The sequence below is a fragment of the Ovis aries genome, chromosome 5 (assembly GCF_016772045.2).
Source record: "Ovis aries strain OAR_USU_Benz2616 breed Rambouillet chromosome 5, ARS-UI_Ramb_v3.0, whole genome shotgun sequence".
Taxonomy (NCBI): domain Eukaryota; kingdom Metazoa; phylum Chordata; class Mammalia; order Artiodactyla; family Bovidae; genus Ovis; species Ovis aries.
In genome coordinates this window covers 61,810,960-61,838,694 of record NC_056058.1, presented here as the reverse complement: position 1 = coordinate 61,838,694, position 27,735 = coordinate 61,810,960, and the positions used below count along the sequence as shown (strand labels likewise).

At 39.9% G+C, this 27,735-nt stretch overlaps 1 long non-coding RNA gene across 1 annotated transcript in view; it reads left to right on the top strand.

The window, feature by feature from the left end:
- LOC121819660 (uncharacterized) overlaps nt 1-27,735 on the top strand; it is a 499,391-nt gene that overhangs the window by 351,846 nt on the left and 119,810 nt on the right. Inside the window, exon 3 of the long non-coding RNA XR_006059999.2 lies at nt 9,957-10,057. This is a non-coding gene — a long non-coding RNA (uncharacterized LOC121819660). The remainder of the gene's footprint in view (nt 1-9,956; nt 10,058-27,735) is intronic.

The following is a 27,735-nucleotide window of genomic DNA, read 5'->3' as shown; positions in this document are numbered from 1 at the left end:
TGCATCTTCTCAATCTCCAGGCTATTTATCTGTGATTCCATTTTGATTTCAAGATTTTGGATCATTTTCACTATCCTTATTCAGAATTCTTTAACAGGTAGATTCCCTTTCTCTTCCTCTTTGGTTTGGTTTAGTGGGCATTTATCCTGTTCCTTTACCTGCTAGGTATTCTCTGTCTCTTCATTGTTGTTTATATTACTGCATTTGGGGTGGCCTTTCTGTATTCTGGCAGTTTGTGGAGTTCTTTTTATTGTGGAGTTTCGTCACTGTGGGTGGGGTTGTATCAGTGGCTTGTCAAGGTTTCTTGGTTAGGGAAGCTTGTGTTGGTGTTCTGGTGGGTGGAGCTGGATTTCATCTCTCTGGAGTGCAATGAAGTGTCCAGTAATGAGTTATGAGATGTCAGTGGGTTTGGAGTAACTTTGGGCAGCCTGTATATTGAAGCTCAGGGCTATGTTCTTGTGTTGCTGGAGAATTTGTGTGGTATGTCTTGCTCTGGAACTTGTTGGCCCTTGGGTGGTGTTTGGTTTCAGTGTAGGTATGGAGGCATTTGATGAGCTCCTGTAGATTAATGTTCCCTGAAGTCAGGAGTTCTCTGATGTTCTCAGGATTTGGACTTAAGCCTCCAGTTTCTGGTTTTCAGTCTTATTTTTACAGTAGTCTCAAGACTTCTCCTTCTATACCACAGATAACATCTAGGTTAAAGGTGAAAAGTTTTTAGCTTAAAGCAGTCTCATTAATTTATCTCATAAGAGCCAGTTTAGTGGTGAACTTCTTTACTTTTTGCTTAACTAGGAAGCTCTTGATTTCTCCTTCAACTTTGAATGATAACCATGATGGATAGAGAATTCTTGATTGGAAATTAATTTTCCTTTCAGCACTTTGAATACATTATGTCATTACCTTCTGGCCTATAAAGTTTCTGGGGGAATTCTATTCATAATATTACAGGATTTCCTTTGTATATAACAAGTTATTTTTCTCTTGCTATTTTTAGGATTCTCTCTTTGTATTTTCTGTCAGGCCTCTCCACCATGACCCACCCGTCTTGGGTTGCCCTGCAGGCATGGGTGGGTTTCATTGAGTTAGACAAGGCTGTGGTCCTAGTGTGATTAGATTGACTAGTTTTCTGTGAGAATGGTTTCAGTGTGTCTGCCCTCTGATGGCCTCTTGCAACACTTACCATCTTACTTGGGTTTCTCTTACCTTGGCATGGGGTATCTCTTCACAGCTGCTCCAGCTAAGCACAGCCGCTGTTCCTTACCTTGGACGAGGGGTATCTCCTTACTGCTGCCGTTCCTGACAGAATGTGGTCCACTGGAGAAGGGAATGGCAAGCCACTTCAGTATCCTTGCCTTGAGAAACGCATGAACAGTAGGAAAAAGCAAAATGATAGGATACCAAAGAGGAACTCCCCAGGTCACTAGGTGCCCAATATGCTACTGGAGATCAGTGGAGAAATAACTCCAGAAAGAATGAAGGGGTGGAGCCAAAGCAAAAACCCAGTTGTGGATGTGACTGGTGATAGAAGCAAGATCCAATGCTGTAAAGAGCAATATTGCATAGGAACCTGGAATGTCAGGTCCATGAATCAAGGCAAATTGGAAGTAGTCAAACAAGAGATGGCAAGGGTGAACGTCGACATTCTAGGAATCAGCAAACTAAAATGGACCGGAATGGGTGAATTTAACTCAGATGACCATTACATCTACTACTGTGGGCAGGAATCCTTCAGAAGAAATGGAGTAGCTATCATGGTCAACAAGAGAGTCTGAAATGCAGTACTTGGATGCAATCTCAAAAATGACAGAATGATCTCTGTTCCTCTCCAAGGCAAATAATTCAATATCACCCAACCAGTAATGCTGAAGAAGCTGAAGCTGAATGGTTTTATGAAGACCTACAAGATCTTTTAGAACTAACACCCAAAAAAGATGTCCTTTTCATGATAGAGGACTGGAATGCAAAAGTAGGAAGTCAAGAAACACGTGAAGTAACAGGCAAATTGGGCCTCGGAATGTGGAATGAAGCAGGGCAAAGGCTAATAGAGTTTTGCCAAGAAAATGCACTGGTCATAGCAAACACCCTCTTCCAACAACACAAGAGAAGACTCTACACATGGACATCACCAGATGGTCAACACTGAAATCAGATAGATTATATTCTCTGCAGCCAAAGATGAAGAAGCTCTATACAGTCAACAGAAACAAGACCGGGAGCTGAAGGTGGCTCAATCATGAACTCCTTATTACCAAATTCAGACTTAAGTTGAAGAAAGTAGAGAAAACCGCTAGACCATTTAGGTATGACCTAAATCAAATCCCTTATGATTACACAGTGGAAGTGAGAAATAGATTTAAGGGCCTAGATCTGATAGATAGAGTGCCTGATGAACTATGGAATGAGGTTTGTGACATTGTACAGGAGACAGGGATCAAGACCATACCCATGGAAAAGAAATGCAAAAAAGCAAACTGGCTGTCTGAGCAGGCCTTACAAATAGCTGTGAAAAGAAGAGGCGAAAAGCAAAGGAGAAAAGGAAAGATATAAGCATCTGAATGCAGAGTTCCAAAGAATAGCAAGAAGAGATAAGAAAGCCTTCAGTGATCAATGCAAAGAAATAGAGGAAAACAACAGAATGGGAAAGACTAGAGATCTCTTCAAGAAAATTAGAGATACCAAGGGAACATTTCATGCAAAGATGGGCTCGATAAAAGACAGAAATGATATGGACCTAACAGAAGCAGAAGATATTAAGAAGAGGTGGCAAGAATACAGGGAAGAACTGCATAAAAAAGATCTTCACGACCCAGATAATCATGATGATGTGATCACTAATCTAGAGCCAGACATCTTAGAAAGTAAAGTCAAGTGGGCCTTAGAAAGCATCACTATGAACAAAGCTAGTGGAGGTGATGGAATTCCAGTTGAGCTGTTTCAAATCCTGAAAGATGATGCTATGAAAGTGTTGCACTCAATATACCAGCAAGTTTGGAAAACTCAGCAGTGGCCACAGGACTGGAAAAGGTCAGTTTTCATTCCAATTCCAAAGAAAGGCAATGCAAAAGAATGCTCCAACTACCGCACAATTGCACTCATCTCACATGCTAGTAAAGTAATGCTCAAAATTCTCCAAGCCAGAATTCAGCAATATGTGAACCTAGAAGTCCCTGATGATCAAGCTGGCTTTAGAAAAGGCAGAGGAACCAGAGATCAAATTGCCAGCATCCCCTGGATCATGGAACAAGCAAGAGAGTTCCAGAAAAACATCTATTTCTGCTTTATTGACTATGCCAAAGCCTTTGACTGTGTGGATCCCAATAAACTGGAAAATTCTGAAAGAGATGGGAATACCAGACCACCTAACCTGCCTCTTGAGAAATCTGTATGCAGGTCAAGAAGCAACAATTAGAACTGGACATGGAACAACAGACTGGTTCCAAATAGGAAAAGGAGTACATCAAGGCTGTATATTGTCACCCTGCTTATTTAACTTCTATGCAGAGTACATCATGAGAAACGCTGGACTGGAAGAAACACAAGCTGGAATCAAGACTGCCGGGAGAAATATCAATAACCTCAGATATGCAGATGATACCACCCTTATGGCAGAAAGTGTAGAGGAGCCAAAAAGCCTCTTGATGAAAGTGAAAGAGGAGAGCGAAAAAGTTGGCTTAAAGCGCAACATTCAGAAAACGAAGATCATGGCAACTGGTCCCTTCACTTCACGGGAAATAGATGGGGAAACAGTGGAAACAGTGTCAGACTTTATTTTGGGGAGCTCCAAAATCACTGCAGATGGTGACTGCAGCCATGAAATTAAAAGACGCTTACTCCTTGGAAGAAAAGTTATGACCAACCTAGACAGCATATTCAAAAGCAGAGACATTACTTTGCCGACTAAGGTCCGTCTAGTCAAGGCTATGGTTTTTCCTGTGGTCGTGTATGGATGTGAGAGTTGGACTGTGAAGAAGGCTGAGCACCAAAGAATTGATGCGTTTGAACTGTGGTATTGGAGAAGACTCTTGAAGGTCCCTTGGACTGCAGGGCATCCAACCAGTCCATTCTGAAGGAGATCAGCCCTGGGATTTCTTTGAAAGGAATGATGCTAAAGCTGAAGCTCCAGTACTTTGGCCACCTCATGCGAAGAGTTGACTCATTGGAAAAAAACTCTGATGCTGGGAGAGATTGGGGGCAGGAGGAGAAGGGGGCAACCCAGAATGAGATGGCTGGATGGCATCACAGACTTGATGGACGTGAGTCTGAGTGAACTCCGGGAGATGGCGATGGAGAGGGAGGCCTGGCGTGCTGCGATTCATGGGGTCGCAAAGAGTTGGACACAACTGAGTGACTGAACTGAACTGAACTGAACTCTCTAACTCTTACCAATTTAAGTATAATATGTCTTAATGGTTATCTCTTTGAGTTCATTTTATTTGGAACTCTCTGCCCTTCCAGGACCTCAATGTTTGCTTCTTTCTCCATATTAGGGAAATTTTCAGATACTATTTCTTCAAATAATTTTTTGGCCCTCTACCTCTCTTTTCTCCTTCTGAGATAACTACAATGTGAGTGTTACTATGCTTAAGGTTGCTCCTAAAATTCCTTAGGGTATCTTATCTCTGTATTTGTTGGTTTTGCTATTCTGTTTGGGTGAATTCTACTGTTTTCTGTTATGGCTCACTGTTTCATTCTTCTACTTCATTCTGGTACCTTTTACCTGTTCTGTTGAAACCTTCTTGTGTTTTCTAGTACTCTTATCACTTGCATTGGTACTTTCTTATATTTTCCATCCCTTTGTTGAAGTTCTCATACGTTCATGCCTTATTCTTCCAATTTCAGTGAGCATCTTTATGATTATTATTTTGAACTTTTATCAGATAGGATGCTTATCTTTGTTTTGTTTAGTTCTTTTTCTGAGTTTTACCTTGTTCTTTCAGTCAGAACATATTCCCCTGTCTCCTCATTTTGCCTCATTTTATGTGTTTATTTCTATGAATTAAATATATCAACTTCCTCTCCCAATCTTAAAAAAAGTGGCCTTTTTTTAGGATATGTCTTGTAGGGCTCAGAAGCACAATACAAGAGAGTTCAACAGACACTGAATGAGGTATAAGAGTGAAATAGTGATAAAACAGTAGAATTCACCCAAACAGAAAAGCAAAATGAAAAATGACCTCCAGATTTAGGTACTCAGTGATGTTCCCCTGTGTAGGCTGTGTTTGCCTTCCTGTTTTGTGGGGTCACAGAGGGCTGGTATGTGGTGTTAATGCTCAGCCAGCTGTGGGGCTGAGCAGAAGTGCAGGGTATGCCAATTGACACTAACAGGTTAAATGGAGAATTCCAAAATGACACCTACTAGCATTGATATTATCAAGTTAAGCTGAGATCACATAAGTGGCTCCTGCCAATTCCTCACGTGGTGTCCCACCTGATTGCTGCATATCCTCAGATGATTCGAGATTAGTATGTGAGTTCCCTTTGCCTATGCTCCATGCACTTTTAGCTGATGTTTTTGCACTGGTTTTCAGGTCAAGTGAGTCTGTACACAAACCCTTTATGAGTAAATTTTCCATTCACTGCAGTTATGTAATTTTGGGGGGCATATTCACTATTGATTTACAAAGTCAGTTGTTTCATGGGGCTTGTCTCTGCAGTGAAGGACCTAGGGGTTATGGTGCTTGATGTGGAGCTCAAATTACTCATTTCTCAGGGAATATTTGTACCTTTGTGATTGCTCTCAATTGTGGATTGCTGCAGCTATGGTGTGTATTTTCCTAGACCAGCGCATATCTTTGCCTCTTCTAACTGTGTTGATGCTGTCCTTTTACCTGTTTTTGTGGAGGCTTTGTTCATCCAATTTTCAGGTCCCTTTCTGAGAGAATTACTCTATATTTAGTTATAGATTTGTTATGTCAGTGGGAGGAAGTAAGTTCAGGGTCTTCCTACATGACCACCAAGAGACTTCTGAATGTTGAACCAGCCTTGCATCTCTGGAACAAATTCTACTTTATAATTCTTTTTATATATTATTTATTTTGCTAATGTTTTGTTAAGGATTTTTGTGGTCATATTCATAAAACATAGTGGTCTATAGTTTCTTTCTTTATACTGTCTTTGTCTGGTTTGGAATCACCTTGATGCTATCTTCATAAATGAATTAGAAAGTATTGCTTCCTCTTCTGCATTCCAGAAGAGATTGTGTAGAATTGGTGTTACTTCTTTTTAATAATTTGATAGAATTTTTCAGTGAAACATTCTGGGCTTGGAGATTTTACTTTGATGGGAGTTTTTAAATTATAAGCCTCATTTCCTTAATAGTTAAAAGGCTAGTCTTAATATTTCATATTTAGTGTATTATGGGAGCTTCCAGGAATTGGTCCATTTCATCTGTTTTCCAAGTTATGTGTATAAAATTGATCATAGTATTTCTTTATTATCTCTTTTATGTCTCAGGGTTTGTGATAATAACCCTTGTCATTACTGATAATAATAATTTACATCTTTTCCCTTTTTGTGCTTGTCAGTCTTGTGAGAGGTTTGTCAATTTTATTGATTTTTTTCAAAGAGCCACTTGTTTATCTCATTGATTTTTCTCTATTTTTGTTTACATTTTTATCTATTTCTGCTCTTACATTTATTAACATGAGAATTTTATTCTTTTCTAATGTATGTATTTGGGAGGTTCCCTTGTAGCTCAGCTGGTAAAGAATCCACTTGCAATATAGGAGAGCCCAGTTTGATTCCTGGGTTGGGAAGATCCACTGGAGAAGGGTTAGGCCACCCACTCCAGTATTTCTGGGCTTCCCTAGTGGTTCAGGTGGTAAAGAATGCACCTGCAATGTGGGAGACCTCATTCAATCCCTGGGTTGGGATGATCCCCTGGAGAAGGGAATGACTGCCCACTCCAGTATCCTGGAGAATTCTGTGGACAGAGGAGCCTGAGCTATATTCCATGGTTGCAGAGTTGGATACAACTGAGTGACTTTCACTTTCACTTTCACTGTATGTTAGTACTGTAAGTTTTTCTCATAGCAATGTGTTAGCAGTGCCACATGAATTTTTATATACTGTGTGTTTCTTTGTTTATTTACAACTATTTTTAAGTAGTTTAAGTTTCATAACAAAATTAAAGAGAATGTAGAGATTTCCTAAATGCCCCTTGCCTCTATATACGTATAAGCCTTTGTCTTTATCAACATCCCCACCTGAGTGGTACATTTATTAAAATTGATTGAGCCTCCATTGACACATCATAATCACCCCAAATCCATAGTTTGTCTTAGAATTCATTCTAGGTGTTCTACATTCTATGTGTTTTGATAAACATATAATGACAATTGTCCATCATTTTACTATCATATTCAATAGTTTTGCTGTCCTGAAAATCCTCTGTGCTCTTCTTATTCATCCTGCCCTCCCCCTTAACCCCTGGGAATCACTGATCCTTTTATTGTGTCCATGGTTTGCCTTTTCTGGTATGTCATATACTTAAAATTATTTTATGGTATGTAACCTTTTCAGATTGGGTTCCTTCCCTCAGTAATAGCCATTTAAGATTCTTACATGTCTTTTCAAGTCGTAATCCTTTATTTCTTTTTGGTGCTAAATAGTATTCCATTGTCTGGATGTACCACTGTTCATCTGTTTATTCACCTACTGAAGGTAGGTTGCTTTAAAGTCCTGGCAGTTATAAATATAAAGCTGCTGTAAACATATGTGTGCATATTTTTGTGTGGACACAAGTTTTCAACACCTTTGTGTAAATACAAAGGAGTATGATTCCTGGGTCATGAGGTAAGAGAATGTTTAGTTGTTTTATAGTTGTTGTCTAGTCACCAAGTCATGTCCAGCTCTTTGCAACCCCATGGACTGTCACACACCAGGCCTCTCTGTCCCTCACCATCTCCCAGAGTTTGCCTAAGTTCATGTCCATTGAATTAGTGGTGCCATCCATTCATCTCATTGGCTGTTGCCCTTTTCTCCTTCTGCTTTCAATCTTTCCCAACATCAGGGTCTTTTCCAGTGAGTCAGCTGTTTGCATCAGGTGGCCAAATACTGGAGCTTAATCGTATAAGAAACCACAAAACTGTCTTCCAAAGTTGCTGCACCATTTTGTATTCCTGCCATCAATGAGTGAGATTTCCTGCTGTTCCACATCCTAACCAGCATTTGATGGATTCAGTGTTTTGGATTTTGACCATTCTAATTATTGTTAATTTGCATTTTTCTCATAACCCATGAGGTGCAGCATTTTTTCATAGGCCTGTCATCTGTATGTCTTCTTTGATATGTCATATTTTTGTTGCCACTTATTTCAATACATTTTTTCCATTTCTCTTGAGCCTTTCTTTTTGATCCATGGATTATTTGGGAATGTTAAAACTTTCATTTGTTTTTTGTTTTTTTTCTTTTCATAGGCATACAAATCCCTGAGGCTGTTTATTTTTTGTTCATTTTCTCTTTGTTCATATTGCATAATTTCTATTCTTTCTTTTCCCTACATTTTCTTTTGAGCCTATTCATTGACTTTTTTTGGAGAGGGGTAGCTACTATATTTGAAGATGTATACTTTCTATTTGTTTCTTCTTTATACCCATTTCTTTGTTGAGACTTTATTTTTCTATTTTGTTTCAAATATGTTCTTAATTACTTGGTGATGCATTTTTATGATAGTTGCTATGAAACCTTTTTCAGAAAAGCCTAGCCTCTCTTTCAACTCAATGCTGGCATCTATTAATTGTTTCTTTCATTCTGTTTGAGGTCTTTGTGGTTCTTCCTTCATATGTTGAGTGCTTTTTATTAAAACCTAGATATATGGGATAGTGTCATTCCAGATCATATTTATAGCTTGTGTTTTTACTGGCACTTTCTGACTTCATCTGGCAGTGCAAGTGTAGGAGGGTTTTACCTTGTTGCGGCCAGTTAGAAGTAGCAGTCCAGGTTTCCCACTTGGCCTCCATTCAGGCCACGGTTTCCTCTTTAGGCTGCCACCTCCACCTCACCTTTCAGAATTTCTTATATTTGTTTGATATAAGAAGCTTCATTTGTAGTTAGCAGGAAAAATAGGGAAATGTTTATTCTTTTCTCCTACCATCAGAAGCGTATTGTCCTTTTAATGGCAGGCATGTTCTTAGAAGCAGGTCTAATGTTAAAATGGTCTATACAAGTAGACCTTTTAATGTCTGTAGAACCTGAGGATTCAGAGAAATCAACCAAGGATCAGAGAAGGAAAAGTTGATCAAGTTTTCAGTGACTGGCAAGTAATCATATGTAGCTGTGATGTAGTAGATATGTGGTAATGCCAAAGGAGAGTGGCTAGAGATAAGGACTTTGAAGAATTTGGAATTCTTTTTCATGGGCAGTCATGGAAGCCTATTTCTTAGAGAAGAACAAAGCTCAAGGACACTTTCAAAGTTCCCTTCGTCTATCCCCAGTAACATCCTCATCTGGGCCAATAAGCTAGAGACAGGTCCAAATTTCCTGGAGGTGGAGGTGGAGGTGGGGACAGAAATATAACACTGAATGTATTACACAGGTCACTGAAACACTTAGCATGGCAATTGGAATATAGTTGTACATGGTCAAAATGAAGACTGGATTATGTATTGAACAAAAAAATGCCAACTGTGATTTACACAAAAGCTAGTAACACATCCTGCTGATTACCATGTTTACCTGTAATCTCTGCAGTTTATTTCATAATAATAAATTACGCAATTAGGCTTCTGTCAGTATAGATTCAAACACTACAGAAAAACTGATTATGGCTTTGTATTCCCTTGGTGCATTTGTCAAATCAATTATGCTGTATTTTCAATATAACAAACTGCTGGAGAGATTGCATGTGATTTTTTTCTTCCTCATTTTTGTGTTGTAATTCAACAGGCAAAAATCGCTGTTACTGAGAGTAAGAAACATTTTTTTTTCAAGTTTGCTTTTGCTCTCCTGTCTTTCAGGACTGTGTGTTTTCAGCCACTTTCTGCTAGCTTGGAGCAAATGCATGGACATTCTCCTTTGGAGACAGGCTATGGATGGAGTCAAAGAACTTAAGATGAAGGTATATCTTCTAAATATTGTATTTTAATGACTATTTAATTTTTCCAGTGAATCGTTTTTCTGTTGGGTCTTTGTTGCTGCAAATGATTTATCTTTGGGTCTTTGTTGCTGAAAATGATCTTTCTCTAGTTGTGGTGAGCAGCTCAGACTTCTCATTGTGGTGGCTTCTCTCATTGCAGAGCACAGGCTCAGTGGATGTGACCTGTGGGCTTAGTTGCCATGACAGGTAGGATCTTCCCAAACCAGGGGTTGAGTGCATATCCCCTGCATTGACAGGTGGATTTTTAACCACTGGACAACCAGGGAAGCCCCCAGTGAATCATTTTTAGATGAAATTTCATCTTAACCTCAGTGCAGAAAAAAAAGAATGGCAAGGAAGTTCTTTGAAGCATTATGGGTGTGCCTAGATCTCTCTGCCTACCTCTGACCCCTAGAGATACATCTTGAGATACTTAGACATAGTTTGAAATATTAGAGTTTCTATATGACCTGGTTTCATCCTTTGATTTTAGCAATGGGAAAGTCCATTCATTCATTTATTCCACAAATATTTATTGAGTAGCCACAGCATCAAGCACAATGTTTGGAATTGAGAATACAATAGTAAACAAAATATAGGATGAAATGCACAGACTACTGACTTTTAGTCCGCATCCTTCTCTAGTATACTGTGCCCCCTTTAGCACCCATACATGTGTCAGGCTGCCCTTATTCCTCGGTGTTTGCCCTTTTCTTCTCCTGTTCAAGTGGGCAGTAACCTCATATTCTCTGCCTTCCTGTTAGGTCCCCCAAATAAAGTATATGTGCCATACACCTTCTAAGCGTACTTAATTCCTCCATAATATGATTGAAAGTAGGTAGGAGCTTCTAGCAGAGCACCAGGAGAGTCATGTGTATATAAGCCATGGTCCTTATGTAATTGTAGTGGTGAGCCTTTCTTTTCTGAGACCCATATTGATGAAATTTCTGCTGTTCTAGCCTGTTCTTATTCTAGATGTTTTCTTCTTTGAAAGAAAAATTGCCTAGCCCACAAACTGTAATTCTTGCCTTATTTATCTAGTTTGGAGAGGCAATAGAACTAGCTTGTCAGATTTAGGGAAAAATACAGAATATCCAGTTAAATGTTTATTTTAATTGACATGTAATAGATGTATAGCATTATATTAGGTTTAGGTGGACAGCATAATGATTCAATATTTGTATACATTGCAAAATGATCACCACAATAAGACTAATTAATATTTATCACTGTATATAGTTACAAATGTTTTTCTTGCGGTGAGAACTTGTAAGATCTATTCTCTTAGCCACTTTCAAATGTGCAATACAGTGTTATTAGTTACCATGCTTCATGTTACATCCCTGTAATGTATTCTATGACTGGTTAAAATTTAAATTTGAAATACAGATAAACAAAAAATACATTTTAATGTATGCAGATGCCAAAAATTGCATGGCACATGATTCTACTAAAAAGAAAAATTTAAATCCTATTTTTAGTATAAACATGCCCACAAGTACTGCATGGGTTATACTTATACTAAAATATTATTTGGTGTTAATCTGAAATTTATGCTTAACTGAATGTCATGTATGTGTTCTCTCTCTTTCTATGTATGTGTGGAAATATATACATATGTATATATACACACACATATAATTGTATATATATGCACACACTAGATACAGTATATACATACTAGACATATCGTGTGTGTGTTCTGCTTCATAGAGCAATCTTGCTATAAGTACGGAAGGGAAAAATTATCACTCTGCTAACACCATTTCAGGATTATTGAGCAAGGGAAAGCAGAACTATAGAAATGGGAGCTGTTATTATGCAGTTAGGTTTCCTGACCCATTGGAGGGGAAAAAAAAAAAAATCTGTGGTTAATTTAAAAGTTATTTTCATTGCTTATAGAATACCACACATACAATTTCAGTCTGTCAAATCCCTTTTCAAGGATCTGTAAAGCTTAAATGAATTTTGTCAGCCATGTTCAGAAAATCAAGACATATGCTTCTGATTCATTTGCATTGAATCAATCAAATTAATCTTTTATCCTTTCCCAACTCATAAATGCTCGCAAGGTTTTCAGTAAATATTTTATTTTGGTGTTCTAGAGTTGGCTGCTATTAACTGAGATACTGGTGATAATTCCTCCACCTCCTTCTTTTCCGTAGTTTAATTACTGATCGCACAGGAGGTGAAATTATAAAGCAGCAGTTCTCTGTGTTGGATTGTTTCCATCTGGGAAATTGAATGAATGCTAATGGCATCAGTCTTTTGGAAAATAAGAGTTTCAAAGAATACCAGCAATCAAGTTTGTATCTGAAACTGCTAGAAGGAGGATATCTAACATGTTCAGTTCCCTAATAACTAATACTGATAGATAGCAAAGATACCTGAAGCTCTTGGTGTTTAGTTTTGTGCCTGTAGAAAAAAAGCAGAGTCATCTGAGGTTTAAGTGTGGTAAGGAGCACTTCATCTGTCCATTTGTCTATTTTAAATAACCACAAACACCAAAAAGAAACAGAATTTTATTTCATTGTGGTAGATTCAAACCAAGGTTATAAAAGCTCCAGAATAATGACTAGTAAACTCTGTGAAAAGATTCTGTTAACTGCTTAACAATGACCTGCAAGACAGGAACTATAATTACTTTTGTTTTCTCAAAAATATCAAAATGACAACTGAATAGAAAAATTTCCTGTAATTCATATGGATGAATATTCCCAGAATATGATATAAATTTGACCAAAAAGTGAAACCTTAGAGGTAGACCATCTCATTTACCCACTTAATCTTAATAATTCTTATACCTTATAAAGTACTTTCACAAGTGGCTGACTGAGGCTAAGACTTTGTGGCTGAGTTCAAGGTTGCTGTTGATTCATGACTGAATGATTATTTTGTGGTTCAATTTAATCTTAAAGGATACTGGAGGCTATAGGATTAACACCATACCTAATTTACTTTAGTGATGTGGTATTGGGAATCTTAAGGGGTAAAGTTAAAAACAGGTAGGCTGTACTTAGGAATAGCCAGTCTTTCCTTTACTAAACCCTCAAAGGCTGTTTTTGTCAATTTCCCCAAATAATTAAGCTACTCTGTATTTTAGTTACGTGGGCACAGTGATTTTACCTGCTAGACTATGAGCTGAATTAGGACATCTCTCTACAGAGTCTGATTCAACTTTGTTTCCTTTTAATCCTTTGTGCAGTATGTTTACTGTATTAAGTTCTCAGTAAATATTATCCTTAATCCATGTTTAAGGATTGGGGATCTTTCTACAGGCATGGATAAAAAGCAGGGTTGGCTGGCTTTCCATGTCCAGTTTATAGTTAGGCCTAACAGGCCCGTCTGTAGCCAGAGCTAATAAATCTATGATGGTTTTTAACATGAAAAACACTGTAGGCTATAGAGCTTATCAGACATACCCAGGGAGCTACGATTTGGTATCAGAAGACCTGAGTATTTGCCTGACCTCCACTATGTGCTGTAAGTACTCTCTGTGAAATGTTAGGGAAATTCCTAAATTTCTGGAATTTAATCTCTTTTGTAGCACTCAGTTACCCTGTTTCCCCTTAGAGTTTCTGCAAAACTACAGCCGAGAGGGTCTTGCACTTCTCAGAATCTGTCCTGTAGAAAAACTCAGGAATGTGCAAGGATAAACTGACAAGGAAGTTAAACAAGTGCTAGCCCACCCATGTTCAAGACTATGTGATTATTAATGGTGCAGATCTATATATTGATAAGGAGAATCTCTATGATCTATTTTTTATTTGAAAATAAAATTTAAAAAATTGTTGTAGCTTATAGTCTTATTTAAATAAAATAGAGATAAAATGTTCATAAGTGGATGAATGTTTAGATTGAGAACTTTAGGGTACCCACCAGGTGTGGCTGGCTTTTGAGTGGAGGAGTAATGAAATGGATAAAAAGAATAGCTGATATTGATGAAGCTCTTATATGTACCAGGCACTATTCTAAATTGTACAGTCGTAAAGTGATCCCTATCATAACTCTTTTACAGAGGTCCTACTGTTTTTTCCATTTAACAGAGATGAGGTAAAGAGAATTGAAATCGCATGTCTGGAGTTAAAACAGAAAATTATCCCAAAGAGGTGAAAACCGGGTACAAGTTCATTTAGTTGGACTATGTAGAGTCTTACCTAAGTCATTGCATCATACGGGGTAAACTGGGCATTCACTTCAGAAATACTTTTTTTCAATTTTGTATGCTTCTATGAGGTTTGAATATCTTCATCAAACACATATTACTTAATAACTCTAATACAATGCATTTGCAAAATGAAATCATATATGTGAAAGCACTGTTTTATAGCCTGTCACTTGCTGTACTTACAGAAATTCAAAGCTCTAAGAGAGGCTCATTATATTAAAAAAAAAAAAAAAGGTTGGCTCACACATCAATACCTCTTTATTCCGTCTTTGCTAGGATAAGGGAAGTCAAAAATAAGTCAGTTGCATCCCCAGTTTTACTTGCATTTTCTTCATAATGCGGCTCATGATTGCTTTGCAGATGCACTCTGATTATCAAATTGTGCCTCCTTCTAAACGCACTCGTGTCAATTGCACATCAGACAATAACTAGCAAGTGGTGTCAGCGCCCCATCGTCAGAGCTACTGTCTGCCACAAAGCATCTGGGCCAAGAATAAGAATGACAAGTGTATACATTTCCAGCTTTGCAATCAACATGGAAATTAGTCAGCTTATAGATGCTGAGTGGTCTTATAGAGAGGGCCCCAGCTGCAGACAAAATGCCAAACTGATGCTGATAAACAGAGCAGAGACATTTAGCAGCTTTTCTTTTCAGCTGCTTGAAGTTTGAAAGCCTTGGCAGTAGGGCGGGGCTGGCAGGAGTTGCTGAATTATTTCAGAACTGGAGGGGGATCTTCAAGGAGGATTGTTCTGTGAGGATCCTGAGGCTCAGGAAGGGACTAATGGGAGATCACGTGGCAAAGTAGGAGAGGCGGGAGGTGAGGTGTGAGTCCAGCATAAGGGTGCAGCCTTTGGCATTTTCTTTGCATCATTGAATTCATAGGTTTATTCATTCATTCATGCGTGAATGTATTTGGGCACTTAATTATTAAATAAGTATCTTTTGAATGCTGGTGATTCATTCTGCTCATTGTTCAGTTCAGTTCAGTTCAGTCGCTCAGTCGTGTCTGACTCTTTGCGACCCCATGAATCACAGCACGCCAGGCCTTCCTGTCCATCACCAACTCTCAGAGTTCACTCAGACTCACATCCATCGAGTCTGTGATGCCATCCAGCCATCTCATCCTCTGTTGTCCCCTTCTCCTCCTGCCCCCAACCCCTCCCAGCATCAGAGTCTTTTCCAATGAGTCAACTCTTCGCATGAGGTGGCCAAAGTACTGGAGTTTCAGCTTTAGCATCATTCCTTCCAAAAGAAATCCCAGGGCTGATCTCCTTCAGAATGGACTGGTTGGATCTGCTTGCAGTCCAAGGGACTCTCAAGAGTCTTCTCTGACACCACAGTTCAAAAGCATCAATTCTTCGGTGCTCAGCCTTCTTCACAGTCCAACTCTCACATCCATACATGACCACAGGAAAAACCATAGCCTTGACTAGACGGACCTTAGTCGGCAAAGTAATGTCTCTGCTTTTGAATATGCTATCTAGGTTGCTCATAACTTTTCTTCCAAGAAGTAAGCGTCTTTTAATTTCATGGCTGCAGTCACCATCTGCAGTGATTTTGGAGCCCCCAAAATAAAGTCTGACACTGTTTCCACTGTTTCCCCATCTATTTGCCCATGAAGTGATGGGACCGGATGCCATGATCTTCGTTTTCTGAATGTTGAGCTTTAAGCCAACTTTTTCGCTCTCCTCTTTCACTTTCATCAAGCGGCTTTTTAACTCCTCTTCACTTTCTGCCATAAGAGTGGTATTATCTGCATATCTGAGGTTATTGATTGATCAAGTAAAAGATTTCATGGAATCTCTTTATTTCCTTTATTTTAGGTTAGATATAGGGTAGCAAATAGGATTTAACTCATTCCCAAATCAAAATAAATTGAAGTGAAGTGTTAGTCACTCAGTCATGCTCGACTCTTTGCAACCCCATGGACAGTAGCCCACAAGGCTCCCCTATCCTTGGGATTTCCCAGGCAAGAATACTGGAGTAGGTTGCTGTTTATTTCTTCAGGGGATCTTCCTGACCCAGGAATCAAACCCAGGTCTCCTGCATTGCAGGCAGATTCTTTACCAGCTGAGCCACCAGGGATAACTCCAAAATATGTGGGTGCTGTTCAAATCATAATCAGAATTCACATGGATTCAATCAAACGTGGTAAGTATAGACATCATCATGAGGGCAGATCTGACCTCCCATGTTGGCTGGCACTCAACTAAAGTCGTCTTTTAAAATTCTTACATCTCTTCTCCCTAAAACATTCCAGTAGCCTCACATTGCTCTTTAAATATAATCCCAATGCTATTACTAAGACCTGTGAAGCCAAATAGGATTTGTTCCTCGCTTGCCTCTGTTAAGTCATCTTGTACCACTTTCATCCCTCATCATCTCCATCGCTACTCTTGGGGAAGAAAAATAACTTTCCCTCTCCCCTTCTAAGTTCTTGTTGCTGTTCGCTCACTCAGCTGTGTCTGACTCTTTGCAACCCCGTGGACTGCAACACCCTAGACTTCCCTGTCCTTCACCATCTCCTGGAGCTTGCTCAAACTCATGTCCATTGAGTCAGTGATGCCATCCAACCATCTCGTACTCTGTTGTCCCCTTTTCCTCCTGCCTTCAATATTTCCCATCAGGGTGTTTTCTAATGAATCATCTCTTTGCATCAGGTGACCAAAGTATTTGAGCTTCAGCATCAGTCCTTTCAATGAATATTCAGGGTTGATTTCCTTTAGAATTGACTGGTGTGATTTTCTTGCAGTCCATGTTACTCTCAAGAGTCTTCTCCAACACCACAGTTCAAAAGCATCAGTTCTCCAGTACTCAGCCTTCTTTATGGCCCAACTCTCACATTCATGCCTGACTACTGGAAAAACCACAGCTTTGACTACAGGGATCTTTGTTGGAAAAGTAATGTCTCTGCTTTTTAATACACTTTCTAGGTTTGCCATAGCTTTTCTTCCAAGGCAAAAGCTGCAGTCACCATCTGCAGTGATTTTAGAGCCCAAGAAAATAAAGTCTTGTCATTGTTTCTATTGTTTCCCCATCTATTTGCCATGAAGTGATGGAACTGGATGCCATGATCTTTGCTGTATAAATGTTGAGTTTTAAGCCAGCTTTTTCACTCTCCTCTTTCACCTTCATCAAGAGGCTCTTTGGTTCCTCTTTACTTTCTGCCATAAGAGTGGTATCATCTGCATATCTGAGGTTATTGATATTTTCCCCTCAGCAATCTTAAATCCATCTTGTGCTTCATCCAGCCTGGCATTTAGCATGATGTATTCTGCATATATGTTAAATAAGCACGATGACAATATACAGCCTTGATGTACAGCTTTCCCAATTTGGTACCAGTCCTTTGTTCCATGTCCAGTTCTAGCTGTTGCTTCTAGATCTATGCAGAGTACATCATGTGAAATGCCGGGCTGGATGAAGCACAAGTTGGAATCAAGTTTGCTAGGAGAAATATCAATAACCTCAGATATGCAGATGATACCACCTTATGGCAGATAGTGAAGAGGAACTAAAGAGCCTCTTGATGAAAGTGAAAGAGGAGAGTGAAAAAGCTGGTTTAAAACTCAACATTCATAAAACTAAGATTAGGGCATCTGGTCTCATCACTCCATGGTAAATAGATGGAGAAACAATGGAAACCATAATAGACTTTATTTTCTTGAGCTCCAAAATCACTGCAGATGGTGACTGCATCCATGAAAGGAAAAGATGCTTACTCCTTGGAAGAAAAGCTGTGGCCAACCTAGACAGCATATTAAAAAGCAGAGACATTAATTTGCCAACAAAGGTCTATCTAGTCAAAACTGTGGTTTTCCCAGTAGTCATGTATAGATGTAAGAGTCAGACTATAAAGAAACTGAGCCCTGAAGAATTGATGCTTTTGAACTGTGGTGTTGGAAAAGACTCTTGAGAGTCCCTTGGGCTGCAAGGAGATCCAGCCAGTCCATCCTAAAGGAAATCAGTCCTGAATATTCATTGGAAGGACTGATGCTGAAGCTGAAACTCCAATACTTTGGCCACCTGATGCGAAGAACTGATTCATTGGAAAAGACCCTAATGCTAAGAAAGATTGAGGGCAGGAGGAAAAGGGGACAACAGAGGATGAGATGGTTGGATGGTGTCACCGACTCAGTGGACATGACTCTGAGCAAGCTCCAGGAATTGGTGATGAACAGGAAATCCTGGCATGCTGCAGTCCATGGGGTCACAAAGAGTTAGACACGACTGAGCAACTGAACTGAGATTGCATACAGATTTCTCAGGAGGCAGGTGATATCGTTTGGTATTCCCATTTCTCTCTAAGAATTTTCTGTTTGTTGTGACCCACAGAGTCAAAGCCTTAAGCATTGTCAGTGAGGCAGAAGTAAATGTTGTCCTGGAATTCTCTTGGTTTTCTATGATTCAATGGATGTTGGCAATTTAATCTCTGGTTCCTCTGCCATTTCTAAATCTAGTTTGTATCTCTGGAAGTGAAACCATTTACTTCAGGTTGGGACTCAAACCCACCTGGTTGGGACTTGAACCCAACCAAAACCCAGTTTGGGATTTAAATTCATATGGCTGGGACTCAAATCCAGCCAAAACCCTGCTTGGGACTTGAACCTACATGGCTGGGACTTGAACCCAGCCAAAACCCACAGTATCTGGTTTCCAGACCTAATGAAACTCAGGTTCTTGATGTTCCATCGTGGAAAGAATTCAGTGAGAGACAAAGTGATAGGTAAGAAGTGGATTTATTCAAATAAAGAGAGAAGCACACTCCAGGGACAGAGTGTGGGTGTACAGAGCAAATGTGGCCGCAAAATTTGGTGCAGTTAATTTTTACCGGCTGGGTAATTTCATATGCTAATAAATGGGAGGATTATTCCAACTATTTTGGGAAAGGGGTGGAGATTTCCCTGAGTGGGGCCACTGCCACTCCTTGGTCTTTTAACAGTGCCATGGAACTGTCATGGCACCTCTGGGCATGTCATTTCACTTGTTGATTGAGGGTTAAGGTCTAGTCTTGTCTGCCACTTTGGTCCCATTTGATTCTAATTGGTTTATGTTGTGTCCTTGGGCTATGTCATTCTTCAGAAGTTGTGCCCTGCCCTTTTCTCGCCTGTTACAGAAGTTCTTGATTCATATACTGTTGAAGCATAGCTTGGAGAATTTTGAGCATTACTTTGCTAACATGAGAAATGAATGCAATTGTATGGTAGTTTGAATATTCTTTAGCATTGCTCTTCTTTGAGATTGAAATGAAAACTGACCATTTCCAGTCCTGTGGCCACTGCTGCATTTTCCAAATTTGCTGGCATATTGAGCGCAGCACTTTCACAGAATCATCTTTCAGGATTTGAAATAGCTCAGCTGGAATAGCAATGATGAAAAGGATATCTTTCTAGGTTCTTGATTGAGAATTAAAAGACTCAGCCATAACCCATAAAGGCTCATGGTAGAAGATACAAGCAAGAGAAAAAAACAAGCTACTTGGGAAACTGAGTGACTCCCTGAAGTGGTCCGTGTTACTATTAGTCGCTCAGTCATGTGACTCTTTCCGACCACATGGGCTGTAACCTGCCAGGTTCCTTGTCCATGGGATTTTGCCAGGCAGAAATACTGGAGTAGGTCACCATTCCTTTCTCCAGGGGATCTTCCTGACTCAGGGATTGAACTGAAGTCTCCTGCATTGCAGGCATATTCTTTACCATCTGAGCCACAAGGGAAACCTGAAGTGGCCCAAGCCACCACATTAAATACCATCTCCAGTTAAAGACAACAGATGTTGGGAATGAAAAGACACTTGTGGGGGTTTTCAGGCAAAGCATAGTAAACAAGGGTGTGGAGTTATGCAGAATTTCACTCTCTGTCTTCTCTGTTGATAAGAGATAAGAGTTTATAAAGTTCAGTCCTCTCCTTTCTGGTACACAGAGGGAGACATCCTTACATATGGAGATTTCTCTTACAAATGTAAATATCTCTTACAAATGGATAACTTCTGCTTGATTGTCAGAGCTTCACCTACATCTGCTATTTGTTAGAAAATAATCAGCCTAAAATCATCTTATGCCAGTAAGGTATATTTGTTGTTGCTGTTGTTGTTCTTTCCCAGGTCTTGTCTGACTCTTTGCAACTCCACGGACTGCAGCATTCCAGGCCTCCCTGTCCCTCACCAACTCCCGAAGTATACCCAAGTTCATGTCCATTGCAAGGTGATACCATCAAGCTATCTCATCCTTTGTCAGCCACCCCCTTCTCCTTCTGCCCTCAATCTTTACCAGCATCAGGGACTTTTCGAATGAGTCAGCTATTCACATCAGATGACTACAATACTGGAGTTTCAGCCTCAGCATCAGTCTTTCCAATGAGAAGTCAGGGTTGATTTCCTTTAAGATTGACTAGTTTGATCTCCTTGCTGTTCAGAGGGCTTTCATGAGTCTTCTCCAGCACTACAGTTTGAAGGCATCCATTCTTTCATGCTCTGACTTCTTTACAGTCCAGCTCTCACTACTGTACGTGACCACTTGGAAGACCATACCCTTGACTATAGGGACCTTTGTCAGCAGAGTAATGTCTCTACTTTCCAATACACTGTCCAGACTTGTCATAGTCTTCCTGCCAAGAAGCAATCACCTTCTGATTTCATGGCTGCAGTTACCATTGCAGTGATCTTAGAAACCAAGAGGAATCTGCCACTGCTTTCACCTTTTCTCCCTCTATTTGCCATGACCTACTGGTCAGGAAGTAAGTTAGAACTGGACATGGAACAACAGACTGGTTCCAAATTGGAAAAGGAGTACATCAAGGATGTATATTGTCACCTGCCTATTTAACTTCTGTGCAGAGTACGTAATGAGAAATGCTGGGCTGGAAGAAGCACAGGCTGGAGTCAAGATTGCCAGCAGAAGTATCAATAACCTCAGATATGCAGATGATATCACCCTTATAGCAGAAAGTGAAGAAGAACTAAAAGCCTCTTGATGAAAGTGAAAGAGGAGAGTGAAAAGTTGGCTTAAAGCTCAACATTCAGAAAATGAAGATCATGGCATCTGGTCCCATCATTACTTGGGAAATACATGTGGAAACAGTGGCTGACTTTATTTTGGGGGGCTCCAAAATCACTGCAGATGGTGATTGGAGCCATGAAATTAAAAGACACTTACTCCTTGGAAGGAAAGTTATGACCAACCTAGATAACATGTTGAAAAACAGAGACATTACTTTGTCAACAAAGGTCCAAAGCTATGGCTTTTCCAGTAGTCATGTATGGATGTGAGAGTTGGACTGTGCAGAAAGCTGAGTGCCGAAGAATTGATGCTTTTGAACTGTGGTGTTGGAGAAGACTCTTGAGAGTCCCTTGGGCTGCAAGGAGATCCAACCAGGATATCAGTGGTCTTTTTTTTTTTTTTTTTTTCAGTATTTAGTTTTAAGCCAGCTTTTTCTCTCTCCTCCTTCACCCTCATCAAGAGGTTCTTTAGGTCCCCTTCACTTTCTGCCATTAGAGTGGTATCATCCACTTATTTGAGGTTGTTAATGTTTCTCCTGCCTATCTTGATTCCAGCTTGTAACTCATCCAGCCTGGCATTTCTCATGATGCGTTCAGCATATAGGTTAAAGAAACAAGGTGACTTGGGTATACTTGGGGAGGGAGGTGACAACTTCTGCTCCCTGTCACCAACATACAGCCACATGTCAGGTGTTCTGCCCTCAGGTTATACTAACCCCTCCCTACCAAGCCTCAGGTCTTTGTATTTGCTGTTTCCTCTGCCTAGAATATTCCTTCTGGATCTTACATGGCTGGCTCGTCATGTTTTAGCCTTAGTATAAAAGCTAACTACCCAGAGAGGTCTGCCTTTAGCATCCTATCTAAATTACCCTACCATTGATTTTGGGTGGCCTCACCTGCAACAGCTTAAAACAAGATTTTGGTACCTGAACAGAGATGGAGGTCAGGTCACTGCAGGGAGGGCACCAAATCCTAGCCACTAGACCACCAGTAACCAGTGGCCAGTGGCAAGGCCCTGGTTTATCAGCTGTGTAGAAATGAATTTCCACATAGAGACAGAAACTAGTGAGACAAAGTGTTTATTATGAGGAAAAGGAGAACAGGATGTGTGGATAGACACAGGAGTGGTGAGAGTCCCGACTTTGCGGTAGTTTGAATCACTTTTATGGGGCATTTCTTTTGCATTTCCTTTGGCCAGTCATCTTGCTTTGCCAGGTTCAGAGTCTGTCTTTGATATATCTCAGGTCCTCCCATGTGTGTGTGCACATCTCTTAGCTAAGATGGACTCTAGCAAAGAGGTCTATGAGTAGGTTGACTGCACTTACTATGAGGTGACGCCCCCTCTCTTTTGACCTCCAAAGAGCCCTTCTGTTCATGTATAGTTGGGAAGGTCTCCTTTGCTTGAAGAATGAGGAATATGTGGTCATTTCTCTCCTATCTGGGCAAGGCTCAGCTCCTCTCTCACTCCTGCTATTCTAGAGTATCTGTCCACAGGGGGAGATCTCTGGCTACTTAGCCTGGGGCCCATCCATCTCTTGCCTCACCAGAATTCATATTCTGGCCCCTGCTCCTCCCTCTTGGTGCTTCCCTGCTGTATGCGTGTATGTTTATCTGTCGCTTGTCTTGTACATGGTCATAATCCTGGTTGTGCCTGACGGAGAGCAGGTGTTAGAAGTATTTGTGAAGGGAGTAGGTTATCCACTAGAGCTGAGATGCTCTGTCCTAGGTGTCAGGGCTGCCGTGGTGAATAAAAAAATCCCTGGCTTGAGGCACTGATAATCATAGGAAGGTTGAAAATAGAAAACAAACAAGCATTAAAACATGACAATCTGTTGATCTGTATGTCAACCTTACAAACCTAATCCCCCCACGGACACTTTTTAAAAAATATTTGTAATATTCTCCTTTCATATCCTCATACAGAGTTTATAGTTAATGTAACCAACTTTGATGGATACTTTTATAAAATCAAAGGAATGCTATAAATAAAATATGAAAGAGAAATGAGAGAAAACCAATTTATAGTAAACTGATATTATTCAGCACCTGGATACCATTATACTAGAACACACATCTACTTGTAAGGACTGTGTTTGGATTTGAGAGAAGCAAGACAATATCTAAATGAGTATAATCAACACTTTTCTTACAGCCGCTCTTTTGAAATTGGGGCTTATACACATTGACACACACATTTAGAATCACAATGACTGTCACAGCTACAAATGCAAACTGACACAAGTGTGTTGTAGCAGCAAGCCGAATACTAGGAACAACAATACTGTTGATCACATGCCTTACCAAAGTGGTGAATGATTCTTGGCAAAGTTGTGGACAAAATAAAATATAATCATCCCATGACTTACCCTGAAGTTATAGGCCTAGAAAATTCATTTTAAAAAGCCATGCCAAAGTATAATTTTTTGCATAGGTAAAATGGAATTAGGTTCTAGCTGTAAGTGAATTATAAACTGTTTTTTTTTTTTTTTTTACTTCCATAGGAATCTCAGAATATTCAAGAATTTTGGGGGGAAAGGACAATTGTTCTTATGGTGGATCTTATGCAGTATAATTTGTAACATTTCTGATTTAGGGGAAGAAAAATCTTCCTAGATTCTATTAATTAAACTGGTCTATTAATTACATTGACCTAAGACATTAGCAGGATAAAAACAGATTTGATTGTATATGTATGGGGTCCCCATAAGAATATGTGACCCAAGGTCAAATCAGTCAGTTGGGAATATATAGAACATCCTGAGCTAAGGAAACTGATAAAAACTTGGAGTTCAGAGGGTAGAAGGGTAATTCAAAGAATAGTAAGAAGAGCAGACTCTTGGTAATTAGATATTTGCCCTGCTGTATAGAGAGGTCACTCAGGTAAAAGTTATCTCTAGGAATAGCTTCCTCTTTGAGCCAGGATCACCATCTCAATTCTTTTTAGTAGTTAAGGGAGAGGTTAAAAACTTTTAGTTGGCTGTGTCTTGATTGTCTTGAGCTCAAAATGAACTTCAGTTCAGTTCAATCGTTCAATTGTGTCCAACTCTTTGTGACCCCATGAACCACAGCACATCAGGCCTCCCTGTCCATCACCAACTCCCAGAGTTTACCCAAACTCATGTCTGCTGAGTCAGTGATGCCATCCAACCATCTCATCCTCTGTCATCCCCTTCTCCTCCTGCCTTCAATCTTTCCCAGTATCAGGGACTTTTCAAATGAGTCAGCTCTTTGCATCAGGTGACCAAAGTATTGGAGTTTCAGCTTCAACATCAGTCCTTCCAGTGAACACCCAGGACTGATCTCCTATAGGATGGACTGGTTGAATGTCCTTGTAGCCCAAGGGACTTTTAAGAGTCTTCTCCAACACCACAGTTCAAAAGCATATAATAAAAAGGACATCTTTTTTGGGTGTTAGTTCTAAAAGGTCTTGGAGGTCTTCATAAAACCGTTCAACTTCAGTTTCTTCAGTGTTACTGGTTAGGTTTTTTACAAAATCATATATCTAAAATGATGACCTGACAATATGAATAATAATGCCAAGGCATTTGGAGAACAGAGTCAAAATCACACTGAGGACTTTAGATGGGTCACAACATGTGACCTGTGGACATTTGTTCCCATTTCAGTTACTCCCAGACTTGAAGAAATATCCATAGCTAGTAGATTTGAAGAAATATCCTTCTCTACTGGAAAATCTTCTGAAAATCAAAATAAAATGCAGGTACTTAAAGCATGTTTATGTCATCCAAACATTAGAAATACATAGGAGACTGGGAAATACAGATATGATGTTATCTGAAAGTGAAATATTTTTAATAAGTGTAAACTATTGCCCAAACTTGAATATGTATGCAGAAGGGAACCAAAAATAATGTGGAAAATTCAAATCCACAAAATCAGCCTATGATTTGAATCTATTTTGAATTAATGAATAAATATTTATTAAATATGTAGCATGTGCATTTCTGTACATTACTTGTTTTTATAGTTTTAATCTTTTTAACTAATCTGCCTCTTGAGAAATCTGTATGCAGGTCAGGAAGCAACAGTTAGAACTGGACATGGAACAACAGACTGGTTCTAAATCGGAAAAGGAGTACGTCAAGGCTGTATATTGTCACCCTCCTTATTTAACTTCTATGCAGAGTACATCATGAGAAACACTGGACTGGAAGAAACACAAGCTGGAATCAAGACTGCCGGGAGAAATATCAATAACCTCAGATATACAGATGACACCACCCTTATGGCAGAAAGTGAAGAGGAGCAAAAAGCGTCTTGATGAAAGTGAAAGAGGAGAGCGAAAAGTTGGCTTAAAGCTCAACATTCAGAAAACAAAGATCATGAAATCCGGTCCCATTACTTCATGGCAAATCGATGGGGAAACAGTGGCTGACTTTATTTTGGGGGGCTCCAAAAATCACTGCAGATGGTGACTGCAGCCATGAAATTAAAAGATGCTTACTCCTTGGAAGGAAAGTTATGACCAACCTAGATAGCATATTCAAAAGCAGAGACATTACTTTGCCGACTAAGGTCCGCCTAGTCAAGGCTATGGTTTTTCCTGTGGTCATGTATGGATGTGAGAGTTGGACTGTGAAGAAGGCTGAGCACCGAAGAATTGATGCTTTTGAACTGTGGTGTTGGAGAAGACTCTTGAGAGTTCCTTGGACTGCAAGGAGATCCAACCAGTCCATTCTGAAGGAGATCAACCCTGGGATTTCTTTGGAAGGAATGATGCTAAAGCTAAAACTCCAGTACTTTGGCCACCTCATGCAAAGAGTTGACTCATTGGAAAAGACTCTGATGCTGGGAGAGATTGGGGGCAGGAGGAGAAGGGGATGACAGAGGATGAGCTGGCTGGATGGCATCACTGACTCGATGGACATGAGTCTGAGTGAACTCCGGGAGATGGTGATGGACAGGGAGGCCTGGCTGCAATTCATTTGGTCACAAAGAGTCGGACACGACTGAGCAACTGAACTGAACTGAACTGAACTGAATCTTTTTAAATCAAACTTTCCAGCAGAAGCCAATCTTTTCCATTCTCTTAGAATCTACTGGTGCCTAGCATAATACTTGACACAGAATGAACATGTATTATTGTCTTAGGGGAAGGGGTTCTCAAAGTGCACTAAAATCACCTGGAAGGTGGAGTTAGTGATTCAGTAGTGTGGGGTGGTATCTGAGAATTTATAGTGCTAACAAGTTCCCAGGTAATGCTGATACTGATGATTTAGGGAACACATCTGGAGGATCATTGACTTAAAGCATAATATTGTTGAGAAGAATTCAGGCTTTAGAATCAGGTAGGCATAGTTTTGTGGGGAAGGCAATGGCACCCCACTCCAGTACTCTTGCCTGGAAAGTCCCATGGATGTAGGAACCTGGTGGGCTGCAGTCCATGCGGTTGTGAAGAGCTGGACACGACTGAGCGACTTCCCTTTCACTTTTGACTTTCTTGCATTGGAGAAGGAAATGGCAACCCACTCCAGTGTTCTTGCCTGGAGAATCCCAAGGACAATGTAGCCTGGTGGGCTGCCATCTATGGGGTCACACAGAGTTGGACACGACTGAAGTGACTTAACAGCAGCAGCAGCAGGCATAGTTTTGAAGCCTAGCTGCATTACCTGTAGCTGTATCTTCTTGGATCACCTCCTGATCTTTTAGAGATCAGGTAATGAGATTATGTAATGAGATTATGAAGATGATAACTCCTATTTCATCAGTTGTGAGGATAAAATTATATAGTAAATAGAAAGCATTGTGTAACTGGCATACAGTATGTGCTCAGCAGACATTAGTTATTTTTATGAAAGTTTCTCCACTAAGAAAAGGCTTGGAAAGTGAAAGTGAAGTCGCTCAGTCATGTCCAACTCTTTGTGACCCCATGGACCATAGCCTATCAGGCTGCTCCGTCCATGGGATTTTCCAGGCAGGAGTGCTGGAGTGGATTGCCATTTCCTTCTCCAGGGGATCTTCCCGACTCAGGAATCGAACCCAGGTCTCCCGCATTGCAGGCAGATGCTTTACCATCTGAGCCACCAGGGAAGCATGGGGTCACTTGCAAAAGATTTTAATTTGAAATGTATATGATAAATATTATAATAGAAATTTTAGGAGATGTATCAACTTTGTGTTTAATGATCTTCCTCTGGGTCTATCTGAAACAGGGAGGTCATTCAGAGGATTTTGATGTGGGGGAAAAAAAAAAAAAAACCAACAAGCCAGTCAAGTACCCATTCAAGTTGGTAATTAAAACATTGTTGAAGCATCGGCTGTATTTATATGAAAACAGCTCAATTTGCCTACAGCAGAAAGTAGCTGTCTGGGAAGAAATGTAATATTCAAACAGCCTGTAATCAAAACAGCTACCCCACACCTGGGAAGAGCATCTTAGTAATTTTTTTGAGTAGGACAAGGGTGGAAATTAAATGCTTTTCTTTGCAGCAGCAGTAATAACAGTAATTGTAAAAAGACTTTTTTTTTTCCCCCTG